The following is a 12100-nucleotide window of genomic DNA, read 5'->3' as shown; positions in this document are numbered from 1 at the left end:
GGTGGGAGCAGTCATCTGAGCGGCGATCCCGCAGGCCTTGCTTCACCTAGGGACCCTGAGTGCTGTGTGGATTCAGACTGGAGAGGAGATCATGGGTACAGCAGCTGGTGCGAGTGGACTGAGCAGGCCTACCAGAGGCCTGAGTGGCCCAGAACTTTAAAAGGCAAATGAGCATGATTGTTGACTGCCCTCATGGCAGAGTTGAAGAATGTGTTCGCAGGTGAGGGGCATGGTTGTGGATGAGGGACTCCCCTGGTGCTGATAACGTCTGGGATAGGTGGTCACCTGCAAATCTCACCTTGTGGGTGGCACCAGAGACTTGTGCGGGTCCCTTTTTTAGGGACCAGAGGTGTTGGAGCTCCCGAGTGTGAAGATGGCTTGCCTGGCTAGCTGGGTGTTTTTTTTCCCTGGAGAGGGTGGCCCATGCTGTTGACTGAGGGCTGCGGTCAGTGGTGGATGGACTACAGTTGTGATTATTTTCCCATTTGCCTACTCAGCCTGGACTGCCAACCCAGCCTCAAGACTGATATTTACAAACTGCTGTTCAGGGCTTTGCCCATACACCTCTGCTGTGTAGATAGATGGCAGTGATAGTGCAAAATCCGTGGTCAGTTCAGGAGACAGAAATTGACCTATATGCTGGAGAGGCTAGGACTTACCAGGTGGTCAGAGATGAGGGGGGCTACCCACACCACCAATACCATGGACGCAGAGACTGGCTCCCATTAAAAATCGTGGCTTGTTTGAAATACTAATAGATTTTGTCACAATAGTGGTCAACCTCCTCCACACACACCTCTGCCAATGTGAGCGAGTGGTCATTGACCACAGAACAATCTGTGCAGGAACTACAAACCACTGTTGCTGAGCTGTGGGCCAGGGTGACTTCATATTCTGACCTTTCCCACTTATTTGAAATTAAAGTAGAAGATGCAGAGGGTAATCCTGCTGCAACAACCCCTTATTTGTGGGGGTTCCCAGAAAGGCAGAGGGGAGGTCGATGGCGCAATTGCTGGATACCTGGATGCAACCTAACTGAAACCAGTGAGTTTGTGTTGCAAAGTCGTCATTTTATCCAGTTCACCCCCATTTTTGTGTTGCTGAGGGGTACTGATAGTAAATGACTCTGACTGTGCCCTGGGCTCTGCTAGCAAGGCCTAGACCAGTGCTATGTTGAAGCACACACATGTATTGGAGTACACTATGTATTAGGGTACCCTTACACTTGCATGACATGCCCTTTAAGTCACTAGGAGATAATAGGGCAAGGGCGTGCCAACTACCTATAAGACCATAGCAGATCATGGGGCATGGAAGTCAGAGACTCAATTTAAATGGAAATGGTGTCTCAATTCAACTTTGGTGCTATGGGCACTTTAAAAGTGACAATCTACTTTATCTTTACATATTAGGTACCACCAGGGTTTTCCCTAGGTGTCCCAGGGATGGGGAGTTAGGTAACTACATGCAGCCTCCTTATCAAAGATGTTTTATAAACCCTGGTAAGGGAAAACTGCTAATTTAATTTCCCCCCATTGTAGATGCTGGGCTCCACAGCCTATCATTGCAAAATTGTATTTGATTTTAAATATTGTAAGGAAAAGTATAGCAAAATAATTCCAGGACTTAAAAGATTTGTTTTGGTAAATCCATCAATTTACCATTGGTACATGTATCACAATTTGTACAGAAAAAAAGGTATGAGTCTTTTCTTTCTGTAAGCCAAAATCCAGTTCTCTTGAGGTCCCCATTGATTGATCAGTGCTAACAGGATTAGCAAGGCTGCTTTGATTAGATAAGTGGTTGTACAGGGGAGAGGTTATATGCTGAATGGAGATCTGCAGCTGCACAAGAATGCCAGCGCAGGGGGAGGCGTAATAAAAAATCCAACCTCAAAGGAGAGCAGGACAGGCAGGGAATACCAGGCCACCTACCCCTACATCCTGTACCCCTCAGCCTGGTAGCAGGCTTAAGGTAGGAATTTGTAGATGTTAGGAGAAGGAGAGCTATGGAAATGAGCAGCCAACATTGGGAATTGGTTTACTTAGCTCTAACTGCTCTGCTGAAATTTCAACCATCATGGATTTTGGAAGAATGGTGCTTTCTGGTGCAGGAATATGCCACACTTTGGAGGAAGTGGTCATGCACCTGTGTGTCAGCTTGCATTCTATTGGTCAGGGGTGCATCCTTCCTGATGCCCAGGAGCTGTGAATACATTTGTGAGATGTGAATAGCATCTTGGTCCTTCTGCCTGAAACTGCAAGAGGAAGAAGGATTGTCCTGCTAGAATCTGAATCTGCACCCTTGGCCTGCACTTTTGAGTGAACTGCACCTGCAACAGAATCTAGTACTACAGCCTTGTGGAATGTGCCTTGCTTCAAGAAGGACTAAGGAGTGAACTCCCTGCAGATACAGATTAACAGAGTTTCACCTACATCATCTCCAGCAAGAGTCCCCAGCCTGGAGGGTATCCAGTGGACTTTTAAGGATTTGGCCAGGTGCATTGTGAGACTTGTGGTCTCAACATTCCAAGGAACATCCAGGAGATTCAGGACCCTTGGATTTGTGTTTTGGACCATTTGAACCTGCAAAGAGGATTTCAGGAAACAGCTTGAGACGTTTAGGGAAGTTAGAGAATTTTGATAAAAAGCTCCAGGAGGTGACCTTCTCGACCTGTGATGTCAAGCTGGCGAACCCTCACCGCAACCCAGCCTGGATTTCAAGTTTGTCCCGCTGTAAAGCTACGGATGTCTGACTTCCGGGATTTGACCGGGAGCTTCCTGAAAATCAAGCCAGCGAGCCCTCACTGAATCCGGCCTGGTGAAAAGCAAAGAGGATCCTCAGAAGAATAAGCTCCAGAAAAGTTTCTAAGTGTGAAGGTAAAATAGTGACCGAGGCCTTCCGCTTAAGTATACCCGACCAGGACTCCATCGTGGTCAGCCTCAAACTTTGACTTTGGCCTGGTCTACCTCAGCCAGAAGTCCCAATTTGGCACTTTGTGTTTCTAAGCACTAGAAAGTGTTTATTTCTTTAACCCCTTCTGTGCCAAGGACGTAATGGTTACGTCCTGCGGCACAGTGCTCGTGTGCCCAGGACGTAACCATTATGTCCTGGCCACAGAGCCCAGATGGAGTGCTAGCGCTCCCTCTGTGGGGTTCCCCCCCACCCCCCCGAAAGCAGGAATGGAAGGGGACGCCCTTCCACCCCGACCCCCTGTGACTATCACAGAGGCCTCCTCCCATGCGATCCTATCACGGGGAGGAGGCCGGAGAAGCTTCAAAGGGAAGGAAATGAACTTCCTTCCCTTTGAAGTCTCTCTGAGCGTTTTAGCAGCCGGATTGCAAAGCAATCCGGCTGCTAAAACGCCCACTAGACACCAGGGATTTATTTTTTTATAGGAAATTGGCATGAGGGAGCGACCCCTTGGGCAAGGGTCGCTCCCAGGGGGGGCATTTTTTTAAGGCCTTTTCTGCCCTGCCTGGGGGCAGATCGGCCTATTATTAGGCTGATCTGCCCCCGGGCGGGGGGCAGAAACCTCTAGGCACCAGGGATCTTTTTTTTTTTTAGAGGTGGGGAGCGACCCCTTAGGCAAGAGTCGCTCCCCTAGGGGGGAAAGTATATTTAGGCCATTTCTGCCCCCCTTGGGGGCAGAATGGCCTATTTTTATGAGGCCAATCTGCCCCCAAGGGGGACAGAAACCACTAGACACCAGGGAGATTTTTTTTTTTTTTCCGTGAATTTCACGCAAGGGGAGCGACCCCCTAGGCAAGGGTCGTTCTCCTGGGGGGCAGAAACCACTAGGCACCGGGGATTTTTGTTGTTGTTGTTTTACAGATGGGGAGTGACCCCTTAAGCAAGGGTCGCTCCCCTGGAGGGGCAAATTGTATTTAGGCCATTTCTGCCCCCTTTGGGGACAGATCGGCCGATTTTAGGTCAATCTGCCCCTAAGGGGGGCAGAAACCACTAGGCACCGGGGATCTTTTTTTTGCGCCAATGTCACACAAGGGGAGCGACCCCGGAGGCAAGGGTCGCTCCCCGGGGGTGTTGGGGGGCGAGGGGTCAGAAACCTCTAGGTGCCAGGGCTAATTTATTTGTTTGTGTTTTTTTTTTTTTTTTTTTTTTTTTTTAGAGATTGGGAGCAACCCATTAGACAAGGGCCACTCCCCTGGGGGTCAAATTGTATTTATACCATTTCTGCCCAGCCGGTTTTAGGTCAATCTGCCCCCAAGGGAGGCAGAAACAACTAGGCACCGGGGATCTTTTTTTTGCGCCAATGTCACGCAAGGGGAGCGACCACGTAGGCAAGGTTCGCTCCCCAGCAGGGGAGGGTCAAATTTATTTTAGGCCATTTCTGCCCCCCCTGGGGGCACATCGGCTTATTGTTATTAGGCCGATCTGCCCCCGGGGGGGGCAGAAACCTCTAGGCATCAGGGCTATTTTTTTTTTGTGTGTTTTTTCTTTGTTTGTTTGTTTCTTTAGAGATGGGGAGCAACCCATTAGGCAAGGGTCGCTCCCCTGGGGGGCAAATTGTATTTAGACCATTTCTGCCCCCCTTGGGGGCATATCGGCTGGTTTTTGGTCAATCTGCCCCCAAGGGAGGCAGAAACAACTAGGCACCGGGGATCTTTTTTTTTGCGCCAATGTCACGCAACGGGAGCGACCCCGTAGGCAAGGGTCGCTCCCCAGGGGGGTGAGGGGCAAATTTATTTTACGCCATTTATGCCCCCCTTGGGGGCAGATCGGCCTATTGTTATTAGGCCGATCTGCCCCCGGGGGCAGAAACCTCTAGGAGCCAGGGCAAAAAAAATATTTGTGTTTTTTTTTTGTTTGTTTTTTTTTAGATGGGGAGCAACCCATTAGGCAAGGGTCGCTCCCCTGGGGGGCAAATTGTATTTAGACCATTTCTGCCCCCCTTGGGGGCAGATCGGCCGATTTTTATTACGCCAATCTGCCCCCATGGAGGCAGAAACCACTTAGGCACCAGGGATTGGTGTGTGTGTATGCGTGTGTTTTCTTTAGGGCGGCAGCCCCTTGGGTAAGGGTCGCTCCCCATGGGGGCACATTACTGTTGGCCATATCTGCCCCCCATTTGGGGCAGATGGGCCTATCTTTGGAAGGCCCATCTGCCCCCAAGGGGGGGCAGAAAGCCCACCAGAGGCCAGGGAAGTTTTTTTTTCAAAAAAAAAATAAGAGGGTGGGGGTATGGCCATACCCCCACCCCAAATAAATGGGGCCAAAGTTGTTCTGCCCACCAGTGGGCAGATGGGGCAATTACCCCTGATCCACACCCCGGGGGCAGAAAGTCTACTAGATGCCAGGGAATTTTAAAAAACAAAAAATATTGGGGTGGTGTCTACCAACCAGTATAGGCCTGGTTATGCCCCCACCTCAACTGAAGGGGGTAACAGTCTTTCAGCTCTCCCCCGCACTCTAAAACATCTTATCCCACAGCAAGCAAGAAGACATTTGATTATTTTGGGTTTTAGTTTTACATTTGGGCCATGAGAACTTGGCTTACTCTCAAAATCGTCCCACTTGGAATGGTGAGGGCTGCACTTTATGGACTTTGGGACGCTGCCATGTAGAAAAATCCACAAGACCGAGACACAGCTGAAAACTAAACATCTGGGTGATTCCAGGGTGGTGTGTTTCACATACACCCCGCACCATTTTTGTACCCACAATCCCCTGCAAACCTCCAACTTTGCTGGAAATCACAAATGTTTCCCACGTTTTTGTAATGGAACCTTCCGGAATCTGCAGGAATCCACAAAATTCCTTCCACCCAGCATTGTCTCATCTATACCATTAAAAATTCTGCTGCACTTGTCAGCCTAAAAATGTTTTTTTGCAAACTGCCCTTTTGGACCTCCTTCGTTCCCCCTCAATATCGACATGTTTTGGGCTCTTCCCTTTCACAAGCACTTGGCCCCACCTACACAAATGAGGTATCATTTTTACTGGGAGACTGAGGGGAACATTGGGTGGTATGAAATGTGTCCCAGTGTGGTGATCCCACACAGAAATGTGGGGAAAATGTGATTTTTTAGCTAAATTTGAGGTTTGCTGAGGATTCTGGGTAAGAAAACTTTAGGGGATCCACACAAGTCACACCTCACTGGACTCCCTCTGGTGTCTAGTTTTCAGAAATGTCTGGGTTTGGTAGGTTTCCCTAGAAGGCTGCTGAGCCCAGGACCAAAAACGCAGGTGCCCCCCATGGAAAAACAGGTAGTTTTGTATTTGATAATTTTGATGTGTCCACATAGTGTTTTGGGGCATTTTCTTTCGTGGGCGCTAGGCCTACCCACACAAGTGAGGTACCATTTTTATCAGGAGACTTGAGGGAACGCTGGGTGGAAGGAAATTTGTGGCTCCTCTCAGATTCCAGAACTTTCTGTCACCGAAATGAGAGGAAAAGGTGTTTTTTTGGCCAAATTTTGAGGTTTGCAAAGGATTCTGGGTAACAGAACCTAGTCAGAGCCCCACAAGTCACCCCATCTTGGATTCCCCTAGGTCTCTAGTTTTCATAAATGTGCTGGTTTGCTAGGGGGCCCCAGGTGCCAGCTGAGCTAGAGGCCAAAATCCACAGGCAGGCACTTTGTAAAAAACACCTCTGTTTTCTGTGAAAAAATGTGATGTGTCCACGTTGTGTTTTGGGCCATTTCCTTTCGTGGGCGCTAGGCCTATTCACACAAGTGAGGTACCATTTTTATTGGGAGACTTGGGGGAACGCTGGGTGGAAGGACATTTGTGGCTCCTCTCAGATTCCAGGACTTTCTGTCACCGGAATGAGAGGAAAAAGTGTTTTTTTTGGTCAAATTTTGATGTTTGCAAAGGATTCTGGGTAACAGAACCTGGTCAGATCCCCACAAGTCACTCCATCTTGGATTCCCCTAGGTGTCTAGTTTTAAAAAATGTGCCAGTTTGCTAGGTTTCCCCAGGTGCCGACTGAGCTAGAGGCCAAAATCCACAAGTAGGCACTTCGCAAAAAACACCTCTGTTTTCTGTGAAAAAATGTGATGTGTCCATGTTGTGTTTTGAGCCATTTCCTTTTGTGGGCGCTAGGCCTACCCACACAAGTGAGGTACCATTTTTATTGGGAGACGTGGGGGAACACAGAATAGTAAAACAAGTGTTATTACCCCTTGTCTTTCTCTACATTTTTTCCTTCCAAATGTAAGGCAGTGTGTTAAAAAAGACGTCTATTTGAGAAATGCCCTGTAATTCACATGCTAGTATGGTCACCCGGGAATTCAGAGTTGTGCAAATAACCACTGCTTCTCAACACCTTATCTTGTGGCATTTTGGAAATACAAAGGTTTTCTTGATACCTATTTTTCACTTTTTATATTTCCTCAAATTAATTGCTGTATACCGGGTATAGAATAAAAACCCATTTCAAGGTGCAGATCATTTATTGGCTATGTGTACCTAGAGTTCTTGATGAACCTACAAGCCCTATACATCCCCACAACCAGAGGAGTCCAGCTGACGTAACGGTATATTGCTTTAAAAAATCTGACATCGCAGGAAAATGTTACAGAGTAAAACGTGGAGAAAAATGGCTGTTTTTTTCACCTCAATTTCAATATTATTTTTTCCAGCTGTTATTTTCTGTAGACAATACTTGTAGGATCTACACAAATGACCCCTTGCTGAATTCAGAATTATGTCTCCTTTTCAGAAATGTTTAGCTTTCTGGGATCCAGCATTGGTTTCTCACCCATTTGTGTCACTAACTGGAAGGAGGCTGAAAGCATAAAAAACAGTAAAAATGGGGTATGTCCCAGTAAAATGTCAAAATTGTATTGAAAAATGGGGTTTTCCAATTCAAGTCTACCTGTTCCTGAAAGCTGGGAAGATGGTGATCTTGCCATCACAAACCCTTTGTTGATGCCATTTCAGGGAAAAAAGCACTTTTCTCCTATTTTTTTGAAAAAAAACAAAATTGTCACTGTATTTTGGCTAATTTCTTGGTCTCCTTCAGGGGAACACAAAAAGTCTGGGTACCTCTAGAATCCCTAGGATGTTGAAAAAAAAGGACGCAATTTTGGCGTGGGTAGCTTATGTGAACAAAAAGTTATGAGGGCCTAAGCGCGAACTGCCCCAAATAGCCCAAAAAAGGCTTGGCACCGGAGGGGGAAAAGGCCTGGCAGCGAAGGGGTTGAAAACTCATTTCTCTGGCTCCCTACATTGGATTTTTGTTGTTTGTGTGTCTATTTACTCGCAAAGATAAAACCTATTTTTATAAATTAGTGTGGGATTTCTATTGTGGGTTGTGTCTTACTTATGTACTGTACTGGTGTTTTTGAATGCATTGCACTCTTGTCTCCTAAGTTAGGCCTGCCTGCTCAGTTACAGCTACCTCGGGTTGAGCAAGGAGCTAATTTACTGAAACCTTTACTGACCTTCTATTGTGTGAGTGGCCTTAATGCCAGTGGTAGGTGCATACTTTCTACTATCAATAACCCACTTTCCAACAGTTTGTCTTGAGTCTGTCTTACAATGGGCACACAGCACCTTCCCGCAGGTGCATACCCATACATCATTATTGCCTGTATCCTTAGTTGCAAGGGTAGGGATCTGATCCTTCAGCATGAACCCAAGGGTGGCGATTAAAAGTATGGAGACCAGATCATAACAAATTTCAGGATTATGCACAGCATATGCAGAAACTCTGAAGATCATTTGATTCAATGAAACAAAAGCTGTGTGCCATGGGACTCAAGTAAATGTTGCTGAATCCTGCTAACCGATGTGTACTCTACGATTGGAAGGCATACATTTTCACGAAGCCTTTAAAAATGTGTACTTGGCTTGACATGAGAGGGATGACTCTGACACCTTCTCGACTGACAGGGCAGGCACCTTGCCCATGGATGTGGGATTGTCTGGTCATCTGATCAAGGGGACCCGACGTGTGTCTCAAAGTAGAGCATCATCAGCCCAAGTGGTGGTACAGGATGACAGCACTTTAGAAGTAGAATCACCTACCTTGCATACAAGGGATGACAATATTGGTGGTAGTGACCCTGTGTCTGATGAATCCACCTTGGGGAGCCCTCTGAGATTCCACAGGGAATTGATGGAACACATGCCCTGCCACCACTCTGGACTTGAGGCTATTTGGTTCACTTGGTTCGGAGGAGGCATGAGTGGGGGGTGGTGTATATAACATTCCTGCCTTTCATTGAATATTTTTCACTGTGTTACACTGTTATTTGGCAGGTGCTTTGATAATGCTGTGCACACCTGGTTGGTAATCTGGCTAGCCAGCTGTAGAGGGAATGGCCTTAATGTATGGTTCATATTAGGGTGAGAATTCTGATGCGGTATGTCCAGGGGTGTTGGAGACACTTCCCTATTTTTGGTTCTCTCTTTGTCTGTTATTTCTTTATTCTTCTATTTACTTATTGTTTCCTCCTCTCCACGTTCTTCTTACTGTTGACTGGCTTTCCTCTTGAGTGGCTGGGGAATTCCCCCTCACTGGTAAGGCACGCTAGTCTTAGACAGGTGGGTGCAGTCTGGGCATGGTGACTCTCTGCTTAAGTGTGTTTTTAGGGGTGGTTCTAGTTGAGGTTTACAGGATTTTTGCAGTACAGTGGAGCTAAGTTCTAGATGGGCTCTGTATGCTGTATTAAAGGGGAGGGGGCTTGCTAAATTTTGATATCGGTATTTGTTCCAAGCCTCGAGTTCAGAGTTGAACTAGACAGGAAAATGTAAACAAGGTTGGTTAAGTGTCTACCCAGGGGAAGGGGGATTGGGAGTGCTTGGGTAGTTTTCTAATTGAACTGTGGCAGTAGCTTGTGGCCGTTATTTGATTCTGCAGCTGGTCATGTATGGTTGGTCTCTTATGTACACCTGTGTTCCTGCTTGGATCACCCTTCCATGGTGACATTGGCATTATTGCCTATATCATACCAGACACACTATGGTCAGGTTTGCAACTTGGTATGTGTGGGGAATCAACAATTGTATTAAGTGGTACAGGGTCCATTCATATGCATAGCCACAGGTCATTCAGATGCTCATCTTGCAAGAAACACTCCTGAAAGAGTCTGAGGTAGACAAGACCCATATAAAATGGAGTTGGCAGCTATACTCAACTACATACTTGCCTTATGCTGGGGGTGTGGCAATGTGCGTGCTCCGAGGAGTAACTTTTCAGCACATATATACTGGAGCAGATGTGGAGGGTTGATAAATACTGCTTTATGGGTGGCTAAATGGTAAGGAGATATGCTTTCTAAATGTTTACACCCTGAATATAGATGATGGTGTTTTTTTCTTGAGAATTCTGGACACCTTAACACCATACGTTAAGGTTTAATTTATATGGGGAGTTGACTTCAACTGTGTCTTGAATGGGGCACTGGATAGGCACTCTCCATGGTTGTATACTAAGCTGGCCATGAGACAAGCTTTAACTGAGATTATGGCCAGGTTGGATATCTGGAGGAGCTTCACTCCATAATGTGGGTATACTCATGTGACGCGTTGACACATATAATACATATAGCTGATTAAATTGTATATTTATTATGATGAGAGGCATGACTACTGGGATAAATGTGGCTTACCAATGTACATTTTTATCTGACCATGCATCACATATAATCGAGTACACTACAGCCCACACAATTCTGCCTGTCCCTTTATGGAGATTGCAGCCAGAGGCAATGCAAAATATTGTATTTCGTGCAGACATACAGGATGCTTTAAAGAGATGTTTCAACTTGACCTGGGAGTCTACCACTACAAGAGCAATTGCGAGGAGAGCATTCAAAGGTATTCTCTGAGGTGAATTCCTCAGTATAAAAGATTGGCATTCAGCATCAGTTAAGGGTAGAGATATGTAGCTTAGAGCAGAGGGATACCCGTTTGTAATGCATAGAGCCGTCGGATCTAGCTTTGGGGAATCAGTGGTTGTTGGTCAAGAAGGCATTGGTGAAGAAATGGGGTCAGCTAGATGATCTTAGTTTAAAAGAATCCAGGGAGAAGCTTTATAGGGAGGTCAAGAAATCAGGGAGGCTATTTGCCTGGTTACTTTGGCAGGAACAGCCTCTGCTGCAGATCCTGACACCGAATACACCAGGGGGAGGAATGGTCTCAAATCAGCAGGGCATACTGAGTGAACGGCAGAGCCAATTTTAGCAGGTGTATTGTCTGTTGTCTGTGATGTCTGAGGTAGCTACTTGGGTTTATCTGACCACCCCGGAGATGAACAGTATGAGGTTTTGGAGATGCCCATCGCTTGTGAGGAACTTATGGGTGCTCTTAAAGAATTCCTGCAACATAAAACACAGAGACTTGATGGATTCCCTATGGAACTTTATCAAACATATACACATTTACTGGTAGATAAACTACTGGAGGTCTTTCGTGTGGGTATGTGGGTGGGAATGCTGCTGAGCTCTATGAGGGAGGCAGTGATTGTGATGATACCCAAACTTGGGCCATTGTCTATGAAAAATACCAATACTAAGTTGCTTGCCAAGGTTCTGACTTGTCCATGTACATTTCTCTACACAACAAATGGATATGATGGGAGTTTTGATCTCTTTGGACATTGAGAAACCTTTTGACACTGTCAATTGGAAATACTTGTTTGAAATGTTAGTAATGATGGGTTTAGACACTTTGTGGGGAGGGTCCGGTTGCTGTACACAGCACTTACAGCTAGAGTACAGCTTGGTGGGTTGGTGCTGGAAGCATGGCACCTGGAGACGGGCACCTGGCTTGGATGCCCCCTCTCGCCTTTACTGCTTGCTTTCTCAATGGAGCCTTTAGCAATACACCTGTGGAAGTTAAAGTAGGGAATATAACACATATTACGAGTTTGGCTGTCTCAGGACATGTTGGCAGCGTTGGTCATACTGCTAACGGGCCGTCGGTGAAGACCGCCAAATTATGACCATGTTGGTCTTCCCAACAGAACACAGCCAAACCACCACCAGTGCGGACATGCTGCTATGGACAGCAGTAGGCACCTTCAGGCCGGTGGGTACCATGTTTCCGACTGACATATTATGAGGCTGCATACCACCAAGGTTTCCGTCGCGAACGCACCACCACGAAAACCATGGCAGAAAGCAACTCT

Source organism: Pleurodeles waltl, chromosome 5 (genome assembly GCF_031143425.1).
Source record: "Pleurodeles waltl isolate 20211129_DDA chromosome 5, aPleWal1.hap1.20221129, whole genome shotgun sequence".
Classification (NCBI taxonomy): Eukaryota; Metazoa; Chordata; class Amphibia; order Caudata; family Salamandridae; genus Pleurodeles; species Pleurodeles waltl.
The sequence above is the reverse complement of the archived record's forward strand: the minus strand, read 5'-3'. Positions refer to the sequence as shown.